Source organism: Ochotona princeps, chromosome 19 (assembly GCF_030435755.1).
Source record: "Ochotona princeps isolate mOchPri1 chromosome 19, mOchPri1.hap1, whole genome shotgun sequence".
NCBI classification, from domain to species: Eukaryota; Metazoa; Chordata; class Mammalia; order Lagomorpha; family Ochotonidae; genus Ochotona; species Ochotona princeps.
Genome location: NC_080850.1, coordinates 41,326,965 through 41,350,744, shown reverse-complemented (window position 1 = coordinate 41,350,744; position 23,780 = coordinate 41,326,965).

The following is a 23,780-nucleotide window of genomic DNA, read 5'->3' as shown; positions in this document are numbered from 1 at the left end:
TAGCCTGGAGAATAATTTTACTCGAAGCACAGGGACTCCTTTAAACCACCGAAGCTGAGGAAAACTTGTTCAGTTGTTCATGCTCTCAACTGGGTGGTTGATGGTGGTTAAATGTGGAGACTATTCAAGCTCATCTGAATCTATTGATGATAATCTACCACAAAAATGTCCTCAGGATTTACTGTAGCATTGGCCTCTCCTTCACATACACACAGAGGCTAAGACATTACTCAAAGTCTATTAAAAAAAAAAAGTTATGGCTATGTAACCACCACATAAACAAAAAAAACCACTTTAAAAATCATTGAGAGTTGTCTATCATTGTTCTTTTTGAAAAATTAGACTTGATTCTTAGAGCACTTCAAGTTAGCTTTTATAAATATTTTGGGTTAATCTGTCAATTCCTTATATTACTATTCTTCAATTAAAAGTGAATATGATTAAAATGCTTAATTGAAATAAAAATCAAATTTACATGTAAAAATGTTAGTATAAATGCTTCTTCATTATCTTATATGATCACCACAGAGGAAACTTCTAACATTATTTTTCCTTGACCTCTCTGACTCAAATGTCTAAAACGATATAACTTACACTGAATTCTGAATAGCAATATATTCATCAATATTTTAACATGGTCTGTGCGATTTTTATTTTTCACATCACTTGTCAAACAAGGGCATTAAATCCAAGACTTTGAGGCACAATTTAAGCCTATCATTCACATTAAGGTGCATTTTTCATCTTAAAAACTCAGAAATAGTGCATGTTCACAGTCACTTAAGCACACCAAGAAGTGAGGGTAGATGGTGAAACGGTAAGACAGACTAAATATCAGTAAATTCTGTTAAAATTAATATGGAACCAATGGCTCAAGTAGAACATGTATGTTTTAAATCAAATGCATCTTGTAGCAAACAGTTAAGCTTTTGGTCTTCAAGAAAGATATTATTTAATCTAAAGGCCATTATGTCACATTTCCAGAAGAAATCATAGTCTCATGTTTGTCCAAATGCTGTTAAAAAGATACTGAAAAAAAAAAAGGTGGGTTTCACTCTGCTTTTGAGTCATCTTCTGTCAGGGGGGACTTCCCTATGCACCATTCCATTCTCATGGTTTTAATATGAAGTTCTACAAAAAGCATGCATCGGCTGACTATGGCAAATATCTGTTGGCCCACAGTCAATAAACATCAAAAACATTTAACATAGAAACACAACGAATAGGACAAGGTTCTCTACATTCAATTGAACTAGTTCTTAGGCTTGGGTAGAACTTTAGTACTTGTCTCATCAGTGAACCATGTGCACTTATTTAAAACTACATTGGCAGTCAAGGAATACTTTTTGTTTTTCAGAAACAGAAAGCAGCATAAGGATAGGGCAGAGTAGGAAGAAATGCTATGTTAGGACAGAAGATTCTGCGTATCCCTAGGCAGAGGGTAAGGCTTTCATAAAAATGCCTAGCAGGAAGACCAATGACTTCACTGGTGATTTTTATCTTCCCCTGGAAATTCTGGTCTATCTGCAAGTCCATGACACAGATATCTACTTGGAATGTTTTTGTTCTCAACACAAAGGGACCAGATCCTAGATGTTCATATTCACACAGCAATGTGCCTAGGTCAGGGTGTAGCAAAGCTTAGTGGACACTTGTGCATGGCAGGTCACCAGGCCCACTGGGCGCTTCTCAACCATCCCCAGTGTCATCCAGCAGCACTGTCAGCACCGCTCACTCTGGGTCTTGAACTCCGGAAAAAGAAGGAGACATGACAAATGCAGTCTAATTACTTCGCTGACATCACTCAGCTTTCAACCCTCATTTAATAGGGGAGCTTCAACAGCAGGCTGTTTGTAGCACATTATGCAAATGATAAGACTAATCTTTTGCATTATACATAAGAGCTGCTTATTGCGCATTAACTAATTTATCTGACTACGAAGGGGCTATGAATGCTGATTTTTATTAAGCTCTTCATTAAATGAAAACGTAGGCATGGCAAGTGCATATATTAGCATGTGCCTGTCTTGCATGAAAGAATAAATACACACACATCTAGTTCCAGCCAAGTGACATTCTTATGCTGGTAGAAAGGATCAAGTAAATTTTTTACCATTTTACTGATGTGACTAGAGGGAAAAGTGAGAATTAAATAAAGGAAAATACTTCTGTATTGCTAATATTCATCATACTGAAGTCCTTTCTTAAAAAAAAAAAAAACAGAATATTTAAACCTAGTATCAACTCCTTAAATGTTACATAAGTTTCTTCAGTATACTGGCATCTATTTTAATTGCCTAAAAAAGCAGATTAATAATGGGACATTAAATTGAATTAAATAGGCATGCTAAGTTTTAGAGATATTTAATTCATTTGAAGGAATAAAAGTGCAAAATATCATTTCATTAAATATATACTCTAACTTGATTCAAATCTAGACACAGGCATGTGTAGAAGGACATGTGACTACTGTTTCCTCTAATGTCCACTAAATTAGCACACTGCATTAAAGCACATGGAGGAAGCTGACTCTGACTTCCCAAACACGTTAGCCTCAACTGACCACAGGTTTTCACCTAAAGACAGGCACCCTAAAACGCCATGCTTTGGGTTGGCGGGATGACACAAATTTATAACACTCAACCAAGTACATATTAGGGACTCTCTGTAAATTATGAACATTTTTAACCCTAATACTTGGAAAGTATCTGAAGGCCACAGTTAGCAGCTCCAAGTAGGAGCTGAGTGCTTGATTACTTTTATAGCTGGTGTTGAAGGTCAAGGGGCTGGAGGAAATGAAATTAGCCTCTTTTCTTTCAAGACTTGAAACAGCCACAAGGACAGGACTATGGATGTGGCGGGGGTGGAGTAGCTTATTAAGCTGACTTCAAACTTGGGCTCCTACTTTCCATTCATTAAAATTAATGGCCGATTACTCAGTGTCATGCAGGGGAACGGTTTGTTCCTTTATCACCCAGGTACTACTACAAGAGGTATTATCATACACAATGCAAAACCAACCATGGGATTTGGCCATGAGCCAGATTAACTGCAGAAGTTCATTAAATTATTAAAATGTATGGGTTGATAGCACCCTGAAGCAATTTATTACAGCTGTAAACTATTTTCTTGAAAACACAATAAAGTTGATTTAATAATCCCCCTAATCTGATACACAACTTCCTTCAGAATTTTCTTCAATTATGCCTCATAAATTACAATTTATTGAGTATTCGAGAAACACTAAAAAACAAATACTTCATCAGATTTTCATCAGATGCACTCACTCTAAAACATTTGCCAGAGAACACAACAAATTCATATGTGACCCCTGTGCTTTGAAGAGCTCAAGTTCAAATCAGAGCCACAATGGAAAGTTGCTTTGCCAAGGATAATAACCAAAATCACCCCTTGACTTAAGCCAGCCACTCGGCTTGCAGGAATTCCAGGGCAAAGAGGTCAGGAAGGCAGAAAGGGGTCTTTCTGGGGAACTCCTCTTTTAAAAAACAGCCCGAACTGTGAAGTGTAGAGAGTTCCCATCAGCTGTGTAGAACTTTCTAAAGCGAAAACAAGTGATGCGGAAAAGGAGCACAATGATGTGATCAGTTTAGACACACACTGTATTTTCCTTTTGAGCAACATCAGGTCATCAGTGCAAGTCAATCGCCTGGGACTGAGCCACTTTCAAAGGAGCACTGCATGTTTCTAACATGTCATTCACAGTGGTTTAGATTTTGGACCACTGCTTGATGCATAATCCCCAACTTTTTAACAACAAATCTTCTTACTCATACTTTATACTGACTTCAGGAGGACAGAATGATCTGGTGAACCTGCCGGCTGTTTTCACAATGGAAAGAGCGTAGTTTCACCCAAGTATTACAGGTTGTTTGGAACAAAAAGCAGATGCATTCCAGGAGAGGGACGTGGCCCGGCTCCATCAGGGAGGAGGAAGCAGTTGCCCCTGGGGAAATGCGGCTGAGCCACAAGAGTCCCATAGTTACATTCCTGCACTCCACTGCTCACCAGCACCTACCTCCACTCAGGCACTCAGGCTACAACAAGCAGCTAGTAATGTCTGACTGGCCTTGCAGAACCAGATGTCTCAGGAGAGCTGGTGCTTGGAGAACATTTCCAAAGCTGAGAATTTCTCAAATGGGACTTGTTCCTACACAAAATATCCACAACCTCTGTCTTCCTTAACACAAATAAGAGCCCCTCAGGGGACACCAAGGCTGCCAGGGAACCAGAGGGGACACTTTGACGGACCTAGTCATAATTCAGGTAGCCTTAGCATGACCAAGCACCGATTAGAGGCCTAACCCAGCCAGTTTTCAAGAATGCGAATCTCTAGACCTCAAGATGCATCACGTAAGATAACAACAACAACAAAATCCAATGCAACGTCTTGTGGCAAATGCTCAATAAATGGTATTGGTTATTTAAAAACAGCAACAACAACAACAACAACAAAAAAAGGGAAAAGCATGTAAGATCTAGTTGGAGCCCTTCCCCCTTTTCTCCTTTACACACCAGTAGGACAAGACTTTAAAAAGCTGCATCTCATGGGTTTTGATATTTTTGTTTTCATTTTCATTTCTTCAAATAATTTCTTTTCTCTTAAATTCTTCACTGACTCATAGGTCATACAGTCATGGGATTTTCTCCAACAAGGTTTTTGTTTTCTTTTTCATTTCTTCAGTGACACATTGCTCATTCAGTAGCATGTTATTGAACTTCATGGTGTGGCGAAGTTATTAACTTTCTTCGTGTTGTTGGTTTTTCATTTAAGGGAATGCATAACAACTGTAACAGACTATCACATCCAGATGTGATGATGCAATGCAATATGCATCTCTACTTCCACATCAATGATGGACTCCCAATTAAACTGTTAAATACATCTTCACAATAGGATGCTGGACTCTCTGCCATTGTCCATACCCACAGTGTCAGGACAAGCTTAAATAGCAGAATAATGGACTTCATGGCTGCTTATAAAGGACTATGCTATTGTAATAGTATAGGGGAAATCTGTGTCGGAGGAGGGAATTTGGAAAGGGAATAAGGGAAATCCCAGAGGCTATGGGATTGTATCATAAAATTAAAATAATGATTTTTAAAAGCTATGGAAAACTTGTTAAAGTTCATTGATGCAGAAATGTTTCTAATCCATGCAAATGTCAGAGATGTCAAAAGTTCATCAAAATGTGTACTTTGAGGAAACATGAATGAAGCTCCAGAAATTTTGCACTAAAACTGATCATTCTATTTTTTCCTGAACTTTTTAAATATCTTCTCACTTGGAAACAGCCTACCCTATTAGGAGTGTAAAGGCATCTGCACTCCCTTTCTCATACATGTACTCAAATGTCTACATTTCTAGCAAGTGACTCCTCTTAACTTGGCCACAAGCAGTACATGGCCTAGTTTAGACCAATAAAATTTTTAACCAAAAATAACCTAATGAACTCATTTAGAGCAAAGCTAAAACATCCTGAAGGACCACAATGGAGGACAATCTTTTTGATGACTATAATGACTATAAGCCAAACAGTAGAGTCTACGGCGTAAAAAGCATAAAAAGCAGGTACAAGAAGAGTCAGGGATGCCTGTATTAGAAAAAATTAGCTTAATAGAAACAAGAAAAAGACCCAAGTAAGCAGGAAACAAAGAAAGAATAATGCTAATTAAAATGAGACATGAAAAGAATTAGAGAGAATGATCCCAAATATCAGTTCTTTCAGTAATATTGGTAAACTCTAGCTCAACAAGAAAATGACAAACTTTGATATAATTATCTCATTACTAATACCAGTAATGTAAAGTATTTCACAAACATTAAAATGGCAAAGAAATACAAAATTTTATGCTACAAAATGTCAAAGTTCCTATCAACTAGAGATAGTCATCAAAACAAAACATGCAGGGCAACAAAGCTTACTCAAAAGACAGACAAACCTAAAAAAATCCCTTCTGTGCAACAATTTAAATATGTATCCTGGAAATATTCCTACAAGGAAACCTTACCATCCTAGTCATGAATTCTATAAACATATAGTGAGGCTATATTACTATCTCACAAAGTACCATTAAGGGCCCCAGCACAATGGCTCAGGGGTTAAATCCTCGCCTTGCATGCACCGGGATCCCATAGGAGCTCCAGCTCGTGTCCTGATTGCTTCACTTTCCATACAGCTCCCTGATTGTAACCTGGAAAAGCAGTCGAGAATGGCCAAAACCTTGGGACCCTCCATCCACTCATGTGGGTGACCCAGAAGAAGCTCCAGGCTCCCGACTTTGGATCGGCTTAGCTCTGGCCATTGCAGCCACTTGTGGAGTGAACTAGCAGAAGGAACATCTTTCTCTCATTCATTATCTTCCTCTCTGTAAATCAGACTTTCCAATAAAAATAAATCTTTAAGAAAAAAGTGCAGTTCAATAAAAGCAAATTATCCCTTATTCATGAAAGTAACATTACCCCAACTAGGGCAAGAGAAAACATTGTATGAATATTCCTATGAATGTATGCATGAACATCTTCACAAAATTTTCGCATATCAAATTCAAGGGTGCATAAGTGAGGATATATGATTTCTGACTTATTTTAGGTTGTCAAGTTGGAATATTTTTGAAAAATCAATGTTCTCCTGTAACAGGCTAGCAGAAAAAGCATGAGGTTGTTTTAAAATGTGCAGAAAAGAATTCAACAATCACGTACCCCCTTTACAATAAAATTGCCAACTTCACAACTGATGGTCAAGGATTAAAAGCTTTCCCTGAAAGATCAGAAACAAGGTAAGATTCACTTTTCTCACGATTCCTGTTCTTTGTGGACAAACTCATCGGCTCAACCAGCAATATCAACTAATGGCAAAGAAGTCACACTGCCCCAGTAGCAGGGATTAGTATGTCTACCAAAAAGTACTTCAACTAACATTCACAAGGTACCAGTGTATAAAGTGAATATACAAACACCAATCTTATTCCTAAAAACCAGCAACAAACAGATCAAAATTGAATGGCACAAATAGACATTCATTTGACCAAGAATACATAAGATTTGTGCACTAAAAGTATGAAGGACTCCTGAGAATAGCTAGAAATCGCAGCACATGCATTTCAGGGATTAGATGAATGTGTCAATTTCCTCTAAACTAACTATAGATAAAATACCACCAACTCAAAATCATTTTTTATAGAAATTGCCATATTCATTTCGAGATTTGTAAATGCAATGGATGCAGTCTCTCAAATTTCAAACAAGAATTTTTCTACACATTTTATGTGTCGTTTTATGTGCCTATGGAATGAGCACGAGAACTAAGACACAAACGACGTAAACAGAACTACATAACTATGGCCAATTAGCTTTCAGTAAAGATGCTAACATAATTCAGTGAGAAAGCAGTTTGAAAAATAAACCAATAAAGAAAGTGACCTTGACCTTATTGCACATATTAAGAAAATAAATACTGTAAAAGCAGCCATAAAACTTACCAAAGGAAATACAAGGACAGGTTTAGTGTCATTGACTGAGGCAAAAAATTTCTTTAGATAGAACACAAAATATAAGAATTGAAACAAAAAAGAAATCACATTTGACTTTCTCTAAAGTGCAGCTTTGTGCTTGAAAAACAACTCTCATGAAGATGAAAAACGTGGTAGAGTAATAGCTAACAAATATTAAATGTGTTATATACAAGCATATAATGAATCTTTAGAAAGATTGTGGAACATACATATTGCATAAGAATTGTGCATCTATTTCAAGCTTTTCCACAAATGTTTTCATTTCTTTTCCCACAGATTTTCTTGAAGTGCCCTGTTACAGTTGTGTACACATGTGTCATACAACTCAGTGATACAATCATATGATTCCATTTTGCTGAATAACACATAGTAGGCAAATCTTTGGAGACAAAGTGGCTATTAAAGGGCAAGGAAAGGGACGGGGAGGTGAGGAAGGAGAATGATTTTAACACAAACTACATTTGAGGATGAAGAAAATTCAGGTATTAAATGGAGATTTCAGATATTCCAACACAATAAAAACACTGTATTTAATACTTTGTAAATTGGGCAAACTTAAGGAATAATCTGCAGTAGAAACAAAGATAATAAAAATGTCCTTGTTTCCCTGCACTTTGATGGGATAGACAACCTGCAAGCTATTTTTACCTCCTTTACTTGAATGTGGAGAGTACAATAGGATAGTGGTCCACTGCCCATCTCCTACTAATTCTGGATTTACAAACATTTCAGTAACTTGCAACAGGTCATCACTAGAAAAGATTTTTAAAAATGGGAAAAATGCTGCAAAGCTCAGAGCATCTTCCCACCCAGCAGCTCGTTGCTAATCACATGACCACCTGTTGTACCTCAGTGATGTTCAGACTGGAGAAGGTAGCTGGGTGTGGCACTCTGCTGGAGGGGAATGCATGGACTGTAACCACCTGTTTAGCCCTGTGATTAGAGAAAAAAAAAGGTACTAAACAAAAAAGAGAGGGCTAGGTAACACCCAGTTTGTACAAATTGGGTGCAAAAATGTCTGTGTTTAACTGGAATCCATAGCCCAAGTATACACTCTTGCTACATGACATAGTTCAGTTTCTCTTCACCTTTAACTGGTTATTCACCAAAAGAAGTCTGCGTATGGACCTGCAGGCATTTTATTCATAGAGATACCAATGTGTCAAACAATCAGGTCTCATGGCCCTCTTTTCTTTCTCTCTACATCGCACTAGGAAAATAGCCATCTTTGTTAACTTAGAGGCTTAACAGCAATAGCCAACACTTTAAAAAAGTACCAGTTCTGTGTTTGCAGAGATTTCTAAAGTACTGATTTGTACTGTCAAGGAAGCTGTGCATATGGGAGAAGGGCAGAGTGGTTTAAGAAGGTGTTGACTACACGGTTGTATTAGTAACAAGCAGTGCTAGCAGCGAGGTGCCGCCCTCCTTGTTTCCTGGTCTCCCCCTTCCCATCTGTATAATGTGGTTAATACTGGTCCCGACCCAGGAGTCAGCTTGGTGACACAGTGCGTTAAGCTGCTGCCTATGCTGTCAGCAGTCCATAAAGGCACCATCTCGAAACCTGGGTGCATTACATGTACTCCAGCTCCCTGCTGCTGTGTCTGGGAAAGCAGTGGAAGCTGGCTGAACCACCTGAGTCCCCACTCCCAAGGAGAACAGGAAGAAGCTCCAGATTCTTATCTTTGGCCCAACAAAACCCTGACTGCTGAGGCCGTGAAGAAACAACCAACAGGTGGTCGATCTCTCCCTCTCTGTTTATCCCTCTGTGTAACTCCGCCTTTCAAAAAAAGAAATCCTTAAAAACAATGATGTTACCTAAAATTATCGTGAGAACTACACGGAATGACCTCTTAATAAGAACTCAGTGTCTGGCACTCACAAATGTTTGTTACTCATATTTTCCACACATACATCAGTACACACTCATAATGTTTACTGTGAAAACTCTTGGCAGATTTCACTCCAAGATTCCTTAAGATTCATCACATCGCTTTCATGATGGAATCCCTCTGTATGTCTTACAAATGCAGCCCGTACATCCAGATACAAGACCCTCACGTTAACTGGGAATCGTACATACTATGAGGCTTTGTGAAAACGCAAGCTGTCTCATCAGCTGCATTTGCTCCAACACTGATGACCTCAAAGGGACCCAGGCCTCCCCCTCCCGGGGCTCCAGGCCAGCCAGTGGAGAGGTCTTCTGTCTTCAGCGGCTCACTAGCCCGTGGACATCACAGGCGAAGTGCCACGATGCAATGCATTACAGCTGCTGGCAAGCTCATTTACTCAGCTGCCACCACCTGGGGGAAATTCAACGGGCTTTCCCCTCCTGACACAGGACCCCTGGAATTTACAGTCATTTCCCTTTTTCTTCTCCGGTGGTGTCACTCTCCTCCCTCGAGACTCACTAGGAAGTCAGTCATTCTTTTAAAGTACACAAGTCACTTGCCTGTAGCAGGAAATATCAGCAAAGAAACTCCACCCAGCCCAGGCAAACTTCAGCCTTGTGTTATTTCACCAACTTGGCTATGCCTGGAGGATTTTCAGGCTACCCCTGTTCACCTGGTTTTCCAGGAGGGCACTTAACCTTTCTGGGTGTCTTTGACCCCTCTGGAAGTGGTATGATTAAACTGAGCTTTAGTTAAAGGTGCACTGAGGTCCAAGTACCCAGAAGATTGGAAAATGAGCACATTTGAGAACAGGATTTGTACAGAGGTAAGCAATTTAAAATTAACCCAGGAGGGTGGGTCGTAAACCCATAGGACTGATTTGTTTACTAAAAAAGGGGGGAGAACCTCACCCAAGCCCCCAAAATAAGAGAATTGAAGCCCTGTAAAACAGGAGGCAGGCAGGCACAGCTTCCAGCTGGGAGTCGGGGTAGTGAGGCCTGCCTGCCCACACCTGGCCTATGCAACTGTGGGACAACTGGCTTCTGCCATGTGGATTTGCCTCAGCAGTCTCACCACGTGTCGGAAGCTTGTGCACCCCATTTCTCAACAAGCATTTGAAATGCAGAAAATAAGGTATGTGATCGCAACATAAACCTATTAAAATACAGCAACTGAGTTTTAAAAACAGCTTTATAATTTGATAATGTAGTTGCTCAATAACACGGATGGTGAGTGGAAAAAGCCATTGTAATTCTGAAATACGGAGGAGGAGTAGAAAAATGACTAAAGCCAACTGGTACTACACTTGTTCATATTCTTTTACAACATGTAAAATGCCTAATTCCAATCAGGACAAAAGTCACAATGCTGTTGATCACTCATCCCAAGGCACTGGCCACCGAATTCCCTCCTCCTAAAAGCTTCCAATCACCTTGTGTCTTCCTGCATGTTCATTTATAATTTCATCTCCAGCAGCAAGTGACCTCCTGGGTATTTCTGTGGTAAGGTTCTCCTCTCTATTTATTTCTCAGTTCCACCCAGAGGCTATTCTCTTGGGTCTGATTTTCATCTTGTGAGTTGTTATCAAAGATTCTGAGAACTTACAGCCTCCTTTGTGGTGGGTATATTAGGAGCTTCTTACTGAAATTACCGCACTCAGCTTCTTTCTTCAATGCAATGTTTGAACTCCAACTCCTCCTGGTAGATGTCAAGCTCAGAAAGATCCATGTCTACTCATCATGTCTCACTCACCACGATCCATCCTTTTTTCAGTACTTCTCATTCCTACACCTTGACATGCTCACTCAATTGTGAACCTGCTCCCATCATCATGAAACAGTTGTCCTGTGCTTTGGACAAATGCCTACTCTGGAAAGGGCTAAATAGGAAGTCTCCAAGCTGTTCTGGGCTTCACCATCAAGGTTGATGCTCTGTGCCTAAGAAGTATTTATTTGAAAGTTCAGAGTAACAAAGAGAAAAGGATACACAGAGGAATACTCCATCTGCTGGTTCACCACCTAGATGGCCTTAACAGCTAAAGCTAAGGCAGGCCAAAGTCAGCAGTTTTCTCTGGGTCTTTCACGAGGGTGGCAAATTTGGCCTGCTTTTGTTACAGTGGCAGGTTCAGCCTATATTCTGCTGCTTTTCTTAACACCATTAGTAGAAATACTGGGTTAGAAGTGGAGCAACTGAGACACAAACCAGTGACCATACAGATGGTGGTGGGTGTTACAGACATCAGCTTTATTTGCTCTAACATAATGCCGTCTCCTCATCTGAGTTCTTAACACCCATCTGGCCGATGCTCTGAATTTACTGCTTTCCTTTGCTAAACCTGTCCTAAACCTCTCCCACTCTCACACCTTGCTCTCTTCCTTCAGTTCACTCCTGTCTCTTACCTGCTCACCTCCCTTACCTAATCCTGGACTGTCACTATTGGATCCTAATCCTCGACTGCCTCTAGTAGAATATTCTGCTACTGTATTGCCACTCACTGAGAGTTGCTTCTTTGACTCCTTAAAACAAGCTTTGCTCAACTGAAAACATCAGGGTGTTTTTCTGTGCTTCTATATTCACAACCTCAGATTCTATCTGCCCCTTGTAAGTGTGCCTCAGGCCCTTGGATTCCAAGCACTAAGTAGTCCCACACAGCACACACATAATAAAGCTTCTATCAGTATTCTGTCCCATCAATCTACTTTCTCGGTAACTAATAGATGGTTTGAATATTTGAGTCATTTCACACATTCATCAGTCTAAGTCTTAACATTTTAGTCTAGTTTATGCCATTTTAACACACTACCCATGATTAATTTATAAAAGAGCAAAACTTACTTCTCAGTTCCCGAGACCAGAAGTTCACAATGAAGACACAGGCGTTGGGTTGGTAAGGATCCTCTCCTAACCCCTCAACCAGCAGAAAGGCAAACAGCCATGTTGACCACACACCTTCCAAAGCCCATTTTAAAACCACCCTTCCCCATTAGGGAGAGTGTAATCTTCACCCTTCAAAGGCCCCCAGCTCTTACTAATACCATATGGGCCACACCTGAATTCTAAAGGAGACACAGCTATGGCAATTTAAAGACAATCAGCTGATTTAAGATTGTGTGTGAACTCCGCTATTTTTTTTTTTTTTTTGCCTTAGAACTTTCTTTAGGTTATTCTGAATCCCATAGTGATTTTTAAATCATTCCCTAAAGAATGTTTCAAGTTTCCTGTTTTTGAATTGTTTATCTTTGTCCCTGCCAACATTCCTTCTGTGAGAATCAGGAGAAAATAAGTTCCACCCGTGCTTAGTGACACAGCAGGAGCTCTTAGGCTTAACTGTGCTCCGCAGACCACAGCCAAGGATGCCCTGAAGAGTTTCCCTCCATCAAGCATCATGCAGTTTCCCTGTGTTTTCTCCTTACCTCAGCTTACATAACCCATTCCTTTAACCACTCTGTCTCTGTCTCTCTTGGTATCCCCCCAGAGAGAGAGAGAGAGAAAGAGAGAGAGAGAGAGAGAGAGAGAGAGAGAGAGTGTGTGTGTGTGTGTGTCCCCCGCCTGATGTGTTAATGTTTCCAGAGTAAAACCACAACTGTGGCGACTACTCTCAATTTGTCCTGTAAAACTGCCCACCAGCTAAGGCTTGCATCCATGATCTTGTCAGCTCCTTCCATCTCTGCAGTAAATATAAAAAATAATACAGGCGTGGGCATTTGACTGAGTGGTTAAGCGGTCAAGTGGGAAGCTTCCATTTTACGTGAAGATGCCTGGGTTCAAGGCCACCAAAAATTCCAATTCCAGTTTTCTGTTACTGTAAAACTGGAAGGTAGCAGGTGATGCCTCAAGTGATTGGGCTCCTGTTACCCACATGGGATACCTGCATTGCTCTGTTGTCTCTCAGCTTGGCCTGTGCCAGTCCAGGCCATTATGAGCACTGGGGAAAGGAACCAGTAATGGGAGCATATTGTCTCTCTTTCTCTCTCCTCACCTCAAATAAATAGAAAGCACTTTAAAATGTTTTAAATATTTCAATCCCCTACATTCTTGAATGTTCTTATTTTCGGTGTCCTCAGCATACTATAAAAAGGAAATATCAAGTGATGACCTGACTCAAACTTATAAATTTATCTGCAGTAAGGCTGGCTTACTTACTTCATTTTTGTTCACAGTGTAACAAGTGAGTTTCCCATGTAAAGATATTGCATGTGCATGTTAAAGAATGTTTTCTTCTCTATACTTCATGGTTCTTCCCTTACCAGTATCCCCCCGCCCCCTTGAAGTACACATTGTTGGAACACTATACATGTCACATGATATTACTTCCTAACCCACAAAAAGATCACTGGAGGCACTGGGAGTGGGCCTAATGACTTTGGCTGCTAAAGCATGCTAAGCCCTCCTGCATGACAGGTGGACAGCACCGCAGATTAGCTGGTTATACCTGTCAGTAGCCCTGAGCCATGACAACAGGAGCTGGTGTAAACGCTCATCCTCCTTACTCCCAGAGTGGAATAGTTTTGAGGTATGTTCAAGGGTGGAACCCAGAAGTTTGAGTGCAATTGAGCTTCATGCGTTCATCCACAGTGATGGCACGTTTGTTGCCCTCTCCAATTCACTTTCCTTTTCCATTCTGTTTTCTCTTTATGGAGTCCCAAATAAACTGCTTGCACTCAACCGAGGGTCTGCCTCTGGGGAGCTTAACCTAAAAGACTTGGTTCTAGGAAGTCATCCCTAGCAGCATTCATGGAAAGTTAGATTGCCGCTAGTAAGAAGTGATATAAGAACACTTTCAGGATTCACAATAAAAGGCTGTGAGCTGGGGTAGTTTTAGGTGACAAAGGGTGCTCTGACTTGGCCAGGAACTATGGAGTCTGCTCCCACGGCACCTGGCCATATGGTATGAGCAGGATATGGTAAGTGGAAGAATGTTACCCACACAAACCAGCCAGCTATTTTCTCAGGTTACATTATGACAACTGCATGTTATCTACAGCAATGCACAGGAAGCTCCTAGGATGTGGTCAAAAGGCAGGTTATGCCAAAATCAGGAACTGAGATTTAATCCTGAGAGTTCGGGAGATAACACAAGATGCTGATAGCACAGTTCTGATAGCTCCTATGTCAAGCTAGCATCTCAAGTCAAAATAAAAGCAAAAACCTGACACTCCAGTTGGAGACAGTTGAGTGTATGATGTGGAAGCTCCAATTCTCCCATGTACTCTGTGCAAGAAAACATGGCTCCCTCTTGGTTTCTGTTAGCTAGTTCCCAGAGATGCTGTAAAGTCTTCACCTGAACCAAGTGCCCTGGGATGTGATGCCTGTCTTCCTAAGATCTATCCCCACCTATCATCTTTGTCATTCATGAAATAGTTATAATTATGTCTCAATATTGCTCAAGCATGAAAAGACAGCTCAAAATACTAAGAAAAAATTTCTTCTCCGTGAGCAAGCTATCATACATACATAACAGATCACAGCAGACAACTTGGAAGTGATAGATGAAATTCTTGAGGGTATGTTGCCAGGAAGTGGGAAACTGGGGTATGACACTGCACAGGAGATGTTTTTAATAGAGCTACTTTCTCCAGATTTTGCATTATGGAAAAGACCACTAAAAAAGCTAGTCCTAATATAATACTAGAGAATTTCTGGATGTTTAAAACAGTAACAGCTGAGAGTAAAATAGATAGGAGTTTTAGAACATATTTTAGTATGGTTTTAAGGAAAGAGCCTAAATCGTTGGTGAGTTGAGCATAAACGATAAAAAATGATATTGGTTTCCTACAGAGGTTCAGTGACCTGCCAGCTGCCCACGATACCCACCCAACAAGGCTGAGGGAATACTGCCTGCATTAAAATGATAAGCAATTCAGTGGTAAGTAGGTAGCGGACTGGCCAACAAGTGCAGAGGTTAGCTCTGCTTCGTACTTGGTTGTAGGAACTGCTGCTCTAAAGTAATGCCACTGATGTCACTATGAGAGGATTAGGGCATGGCAGAGGTAAGCTGATGATATTTAACCTGCAGAAGCAAGCCCTGTGTAATTATCCTAATCAGCAGCAAGGTAAAAACAGCAACTGTAAGATCTTGACCTGAAAGAGATCTACAGCAGTGGCTAATAGATACATGTCTCTGAAATGGAGAGAACTGGACACTACAAGAGCTTTGCTCTACTTGAACCCAGCCATGAACATCAGGAAGAGGTGAGCAGAAGGCTGTTGGCAATGGCTACAGTGGGAAAACACATTCGGCCAGTTCTCAGACCCAGAGTCCATGAACTGTGTGGGACCCAGGCACTTGCAAGAAAGACAACTACAATACAATCCTAAGAATACACAGTATCTGCACCCTTATTCTTTCAAATTTGTGGCTATTTACCACAACAAACATACCTCTGGCGAAACTGCAATACCAGCGTTTTTAGAGGCTATTTTCTGAAGAAACTGAGCCAATACTGATGTCAACAGATGTGAAACCTCATTCTGGCCTTTCTGTTGGAATGGAGTCCCACAGCTGGCGCAAAGCTAGTCAGCCAATGAAACTGTGAGACACCTGGCAGAATCCTCCCACTGATGTCCTAAGTCTAAAAGTAGCAGATGTTATGAAGCTGCTCCATGATTTGGCTTGGCCAAGACAGTAAATCAGAGCAACAATGTAGCATTTGAGGAAAACAGCAGAAATTAGTGCAAAACCCAAAATTTACTAGGAGTTAAGGTTCTCATTTTAACCAAGTTTGGTTCACTGGTATAAATCCTCCAAAATCCATAAGGAACATACATGATGGTGTATTTTCTTAAGATTTATTTATTTTTATTGGAAAAGCAGATCAGATCTACAGAGAAAAGGAGAAACAAAGATTTTTCATCCACTTGTCAAATGACTGCAATGGCCAGAGTTGAGCCCATTTGAAGCCAGGAGCCAGGATCTTCTTCCAGGTTTCCTGCATGGGTGCAGGGTCCCAAGGACTTGGGCCATCATCCTCTGCTTTCCCACACCAAAGCAGGGAGCTGGATGGGAAGTAAAGCAGCCATGACATGAATCTGAGCCCATATGGAATCCTGACACTTGCAATGTGAGGATTTAGCCATTGAGGTATTGCTCCAGGTCTGATGATGGTTTATTTTTATAAGGTTATGAATGAGGTAGCTCCAGTTTAGCTGCTATTCTTGACATGAGACTTTGTGCTCTGTAATTAGTTTTGTGGCATTATTTCAATCCTTTCCAAAGGCAGTATTTGAAATATTTCCCCTTCACTTAGGATGGACAATAATATATCTCCAAGCTCCTCTCCTAGGACCAGAGTGCTTTGGTTCTCAGGAACAGAGTAATATAAAGGGATCTTGGCCATCCTGACATTCCATAAAACGCCACACCCCCTCACTGTATGGATCATGGAAATCAAGTAAGAAAGGAATGAAGTCTATCAGCAATACCACTTTGAGCCCATTCTGCAAAATACCGAATTATTATTTATTAAAAGGCTAAAGAAATCCTCGCTGTATATTCTAAGATGTTTATAAGCTTCTTGTGCCTCTCAATGCACAATGTATACACTCGTCTGAGTTCCACACACGCCAAAACTTTAAACCATCTCTTCTAAGTACAAAGAAAATGAAAATGTAGGTGAATTTGTTGAAATGAGCTATACCAACAGGTTCTTCACAGGAGTGGGGGAAGAACAATGTGACTATGAAATAACATTATAAGAGAAAAACAAAAATAGACTTTAATGTCACCCTCTTGATTTAATGGCTCAGCTGGGTAAGCACAAAGAGTACAACAGAGGCAAAGGGTGAGCAAAAGTCCCCTTGTCTGTCAAGATGGATCATACTGTGAGGACTGATTAATTTTTTCCTTTCAAAAGCCAGCAAGGACACAACCCATAAGATTTGTACCCATTTAAGCAAAATTACATGTATCGTTTTACTACGCAAGGACATTCAAATATTCCCTGAGACACAAGATATTGTGAACTACTTTACATGAGAAAAAGTCTGGTTTGGGTAATATTTTAAGACATTGCTTGGTGATGACCCTCTAGGAAATACATGAAAATCAGGTTGTATACATTTCCTACAACAATATAATCTCCACATTTAAAAATCCCATAATAAAACTAGTTAGCTCTAGTGGTATGGTTATAACAAGCTTTTTTTTCTTGTAGATGTTCTAATCTTAGCCATAATCCCCTTGCACCTGCCTCCACAGACCAGCATGTTGGCATGCTTTGCAGTTAGAAAGCTTAAATAGAAATACATGGACAGAGGAGCAAAATAAGAACACCTTGTCAATTGGTCAATTCATCATTTATGACTTGGCGTAAATGTTTTTGAGAGTACAGCTTTGTAAGTAGAGGCAAGTATTTAAATTTTAATGTATAAACAGCTCAGTAAAGATATTGCCAGCAGAAATGGTATAAATAGATAGGGAATCTTTATGTAAGCAATCATCCATCTAACTAAAGTTCCCTTTGTATAATCATTGAAACTTGAGAGATTAAATTGGCCATGGCAATGCAAAGGCATTAAAAACTTTCACTACATTAGCAGAGAATCAATAGGAAATGATAAAAACAGTGATACAAAACTATTTTCTAAAATATTTGATGGTGAAAACAAGAAGAAACAACAAAAGGAGACGGCAATACTTGATCTTGGTCACCAACACGGAGGGGCGAGGCAGAGGCCTGCTGCTGATCTGCAGAATAATGCAAACCTAAGTTTCACCGGCATAGATGTTCAGACTACTAATTAAACATAAAATCTGATACACTGTGGCCTTAGCGCAAAAGTGACACATTGTTCAAGATGAGATACTTTGAAGACAGGGACCGTAATTCATTCTGCCTCCTTTAAGGCCAAAATAAAAAGTGTGTAATTGCCTCAGCATGGGCTACACATTGCACAACTGCACATCTTATGACACACATTGGCTTCTCACTTTCTTGGAGGTTGCAAGTCAGGATGTCAGCATCACAGAGTTCTAACAAGGCCCCTTCTGGACTTGCAGAGGGTCCCTGTGTCAGGGCATCCCTCCATGGTCAGACAGTAGGGAGGTGCTAGGTTCTGGGCACTAATCCCAGCAGGGAGTCCCAGCCTCATGATCTTCCCTAACTCCACCTGCTGAAGGCCATTTCCACACAACAGCACATTGTAGAACCTCAAGGGTTTTGACATATAAATTAGGAGAAGGAACAGCCATTCAGTCTTTAAGCATATATAACACACATGTGTGTATATATAAAAACACAAACAGTGGGAGTTCAATAGATGAATATGCATGCATGCAGGAGGTGCTATGGTCAACTACTTGTTTCCCTACTAGTTGCAGAGTAATTCCTGTTGCCTTGACCCCAGTACTAATTTCGTGCCTGAATCTCCATATTTCTAAGAATCCTGTAAGATAATTGATATTCAACTCAAAATTCTTTTTTTGTTCCAGTACTTTCTATTCTAAGTTCATATGCTGATACTTACATCTTATAATAACTAGCACATCCAGAAAATCCCAGGAGACTGTGCTACTCGGTGCCATCACTCCTCAGGAGTTTCACAGAAGATGCAATAACCTAAGGAATGTGACTGTGTCTATCTCGGCACTAGATCCAACCTTGGCTTCCGAAGCTCCACATGCCTATAATCTCTGTTCTTTCCAGAAAGCCTGAAAATGAAGTCTTCATTCCAAGCTGCTCCTAATCATTTATATCCTTCCTTGGATTTTCATACACAGGGCATTTGTGGAGAAAATATTTCTGCACAGACTTCTTTAGCATACCAATGAACAATAAAAATATGATTATTTTAAAACATAACTACTTTGGGCCTGGCACAGTAGCCTAGTTGTTAAAGTCCTCCCCTGGCATGCACCAGGATCACATATGGGAGCTGGTTCATGTCCTGGCAGCTCCACTTCCCTTCCAGCTCCCTGCTTGTGGCCTGGGACAGCAATCAAGAATGGCCCAAAGCCTTGGGACGCTGTACCTCTGTGGGAGACTCAAAAGAGGCTCCTGGCTCCTGGCTTCAGATCAGCTTAGCCCTGGCCATGGCAGCCACTTGGGGGAGTGAACCAGCAGATGGAATATCTTTCTCTCTATCTCTCCTCTCTGTAAATCTGACATCCCAATAAAATAAATGTTTTTTGTTTTTGTTTTTGTTTTTTAGAAACAAGCCTACTTCACAAATACAGAGGTGGTAATCTGCATATGAAGATCATTCGATTTACTATGAGTCACAAAAATACATTCCTCAACATGATGGTGAAACACCAGTAAAGAGATCATACCACCAGGGTTTTTTCAGGGCTGCAGGACAGAACAAGGATAAACAAAGTGTGGATTCACATTTTCATTTGTCATGTACTTACATAAACCCCTGAGCATGTGTTTACATCTCAACAATGGATAATAAGTTATCATCACTTTGTTAGTATAAATAAAAAGAATAAAACAGATTTTGAGAAAAAACTAGCTAATCACTGCAATATTCTCTAAAGCAGAAGAAACATGCATAAAGATGCCAGTTTGGTAGCATTAAATATACTAGGTCATTGTGTTATAGGAGGATTGGGATGTTATTTAGTTCCATACCATGTTAGTCAGGAAATCATCATTTGGTGCAACAGAGATGGTTATGGAAAAATAAAATAAATAGATAAATAAGTACAATTCATAGAATTGATTTAATTAGTCAACAAATAGTCACCAAGCACCTCTGTTTGCCAGACACAGTATGTGGCTGGGCGGTAACAACACAGACATGTTCTTCATGTGAAGGTGATGTGTAGTCCAGTCTTCAAAGGAAACCACAGCCAGTGACAGCCAGGCTTCAGCAGGGGCAGAGGTACTCCACAGACCCCGAGAACTCTAGCAACATATCACATTTCCCATATCTTATTCCTTTTTCAAATATGGATCACAGAGTTTGTGAACTCCTATCTGCTAACCCTCTCCCCCAATGTCCACTTGCAAGAAGAATCACGAGCAGACAATGCTCATCATCCATTCACATGGGAGGCAGTGCTGCACTGTATAACATAGGGTTTCTAGGGAATTTTTGCTGAAAGTTTGCAAGAGAAAAGAGTCTAATTTCTAATTTGGCCCTTTGGCAACTCTACATCAGAAGAAGGAAGACTATCCTGTGGGACATTTTCATCTCGCAGCTAACACTAGCCTATGTGACAGTGTATGCTGGGTGAGACACTAAAGAAATATGAACTACAGAACACATGCAGGTATAACCCATATTTGCCTAACACCATGGTTTGATCCTTTCACCTATGTTGTATCTAGGAGCTCACTGTATCCTGAGTTATATTCAAAGTGTAATTATGCAAACAAATACATGAGAAATACAATTAATTGCAAGTTAATATTGATCATACTTACAGAGCAAAATGGCAAAAGGAAAAATGTCCAGGAGAATTGCAATAAAGACAGAGGAAAATTTGATGTGAATTTTGTAGAGTGGATGCTTAGTGCAGCAGTCGTGGAGAATGTGGGAATTCCAGGCTAGGGCATGTTCTAGAAGGATGCAGCCACAGGGAGAATCGGTAGACTTTGTGGTTATGATGAAGAGACGTTTTGGGAATCATAATCGAGCCAAGTAAAGATATTTGGCTGAAAAAAAATTGACTTGAGGTTCTCTCTCTCTCTCACACACAAACACACATACTTCAGAATTCTTGATATTGGATCAGTCATACTGTGCTCAAAGTGGGGCAAGATCTGTGCCTCTGCCAGTTCCTGTGGTTTTCCTAAATCTTTGTACAGACTATAACAACTCAAAATCGTCTGATCACTCCCAGATGTTATTAGAAACATGTGGCAATATAAATGCAGACGTTGCCGAGTGCATTACCCTTTTCAATCCATTCAGGGGTTAAAAATAGCAGAAACTGATTTTCAGACAAAGCAATAAGCCCTACCATGGAAGCCAGGAGGAGTATACATATCCTTACATACCAGCTATGTAAATTATTGCTATGAAGACAGACCTTCGGTCCTGGAGAACAGGGAAAGAAATCAATATTAATCCACTCATACTTGTAATGGGAGGATGTGGTCATCTGCAGCAGTATTGGCTAGCACAGGATCACAGTCTAAATTTGAAGACAGATGCTCTATGTTTGCTATGGAAACAATGGACCGTAACATTGTATTTGATATGGAAAAATCAATCACAGCATTACCAGCTAGAAAGTGCTCCACTTTGAGCCAACAATACAAAGTACCTCAAGCAGTTGTTAAACAGAAGAGCTTTCATGATTATTTAATCACTTGAGAGGCCAAACCAATTAAAATATCATCTGTCAATATGTTCTCCAGGATTTGTTTTGAGAAATAATAAATGTTTTCTCGAATTGAGTTTCTTGACCTACATGATGACAACAGAGAAATAAAAGCCGTCAGGACCAGTTTTACATTTTCCAGCAGGAAGCGGATTCAGATTTTTATTTGGAGCTGGAAAGGCCAAAGTTCCTTGGGGCATTTTTTTCTGGAATCTATCAGATAACACTGCAGGCTTACAAAGGTTTGGCAGTACAGATCTGAATGATCAAATAACAAGCAGAGTGTACAAAGCCCACAGGCCTCACAGATCTGGTCTGGATCTGCGTCTGGCTGTGACCACACACATGTGGTGAAATGGCACTCCGCTGGCAGGATTCAGACGTTTGCTTCCCAATGGCTCGTGCAGAAAACCCTTGAGTGTTTCCACTGTGAATGGGAAACATGCGGCTGAAGTGGGGCACATAGCTGAGGCCGAAGAAACGGGTCGAGGCACCAAATATCTTCCCTAGGACCAGGAACTTGAATGTGAAAGGGAAAAGAATGGGCATTCAGATGCATATTTCAGAAAAAAGAAAAGTCATGGTGGAAATATGGGTGACAGAGTCTAGAGGGAAGATTCTGGAAACTGAAACACCAGAGGATGTTGTAGCACTGTGCCAACAATTTGATTAGCTGTTTGCAGAATGCCAGAGAGTAAGCCACAAAGATAACACATCTCCACAGGGAGAAGAGAAAATGGCATCAGATTTTCCTTCAAGAACCTCTCTGCACAGGAAGGTTTCTAATAGATTTGGAAAGACACAACAATGACAATCATTGCAAACAGACCCTACATCTGAGTTCACTCTAGTGACATCCATTAGTAAGCAATGAGAAAAGAAAGGAGAAAGTTCATTTGAATTTTGTCTTAAATTTCTGTTCAAGCTTATATTGGCCTTTAAAACGGAGAATAGTACTTAACGTGACTAACTATGACTTAACTTGAAAAAGTGGAAAATAACACCTGCCATTGTTATTGCGAAAATGTCATGGTATAATTGATTATATGACTGCCTCACATTAGACACTAAACAAATGGTAGCACTGGAACCATTTTTATGACTTCTCTTCCCCCCAAAAATGCATTAATCGTATCTTTAAAAAAAAAAACCAGTTACATATAATTTAAACATTCTCTAGGGGCAGGCATTTGGCCCTTAATAAATTCACTGGTTGCGATGCCTACATGTCATATCAGACGTCCAGCTCCACGGTTAGGTCCTACTTCCTGCTGACATGTATCCCAGGAGGCAGCGGGCAATGTCTTATGCTGGCCCCCTGTGTTGAAAGATCTGAGCAGAGTCCTCAGCGCCTGCCTTCATCCCCAAGCCTGGGGCACTGTGGACATTTGGTAAAAGTGGGCACACTGTCCATCTCTTTCTCTTGCTCAAACAAATAAAAATAAACACTAAAAAAACCTAAGACTTTATCTTAAGAAAAATCCTCCAATTAAGGAGTTTATTTCAGAGTAATTTTGACTCTCTAAAACACTTCTTGTTTTTCTCAGACAACTTGTAAGAAAAGTATGGAAGGTGAATCATTTTCCAGCGGCTGTGGTTGGGAGAAGGTCGTTAGCAGACAGAGTATCTCGCCCCTGCACAGTTCTTGACCATCTGCAGTCTGAGGGTCGGTGCTCCCACCTCCACTCCCACCCCACAAGACCTCTGTTGTCCAGATGCTGATGGAGCAACCTCTGCATTTCTGTGTGTGTCTTAGGGTCTGTGGGAGGTCACATGAAGAACAGTATTTTCCCTTTACTTGTCTAACTCCCCTCCTTATTTGTCTATCGCCAGGAGACCTCTCCAGCCTCGAGTGTGCAGTCCACATTTTCTCACTATTAAAAGAAGAGCTGCCAATCCCATGGATGAGACAAGCAGATATTTCACAACTGTATCAGTCACTCTTCTTGTTCTTCTTTTCCTGATTCTGATTTTTCTCCTGCCTTGAATTGGCTGAGAAGAAGAGTTCTATATTCAAAAAATGCTACCAGCTATGCAGAAAATACGAGGATCTCGGTCTGTAACTGCTGCCTGATACTCCCTGG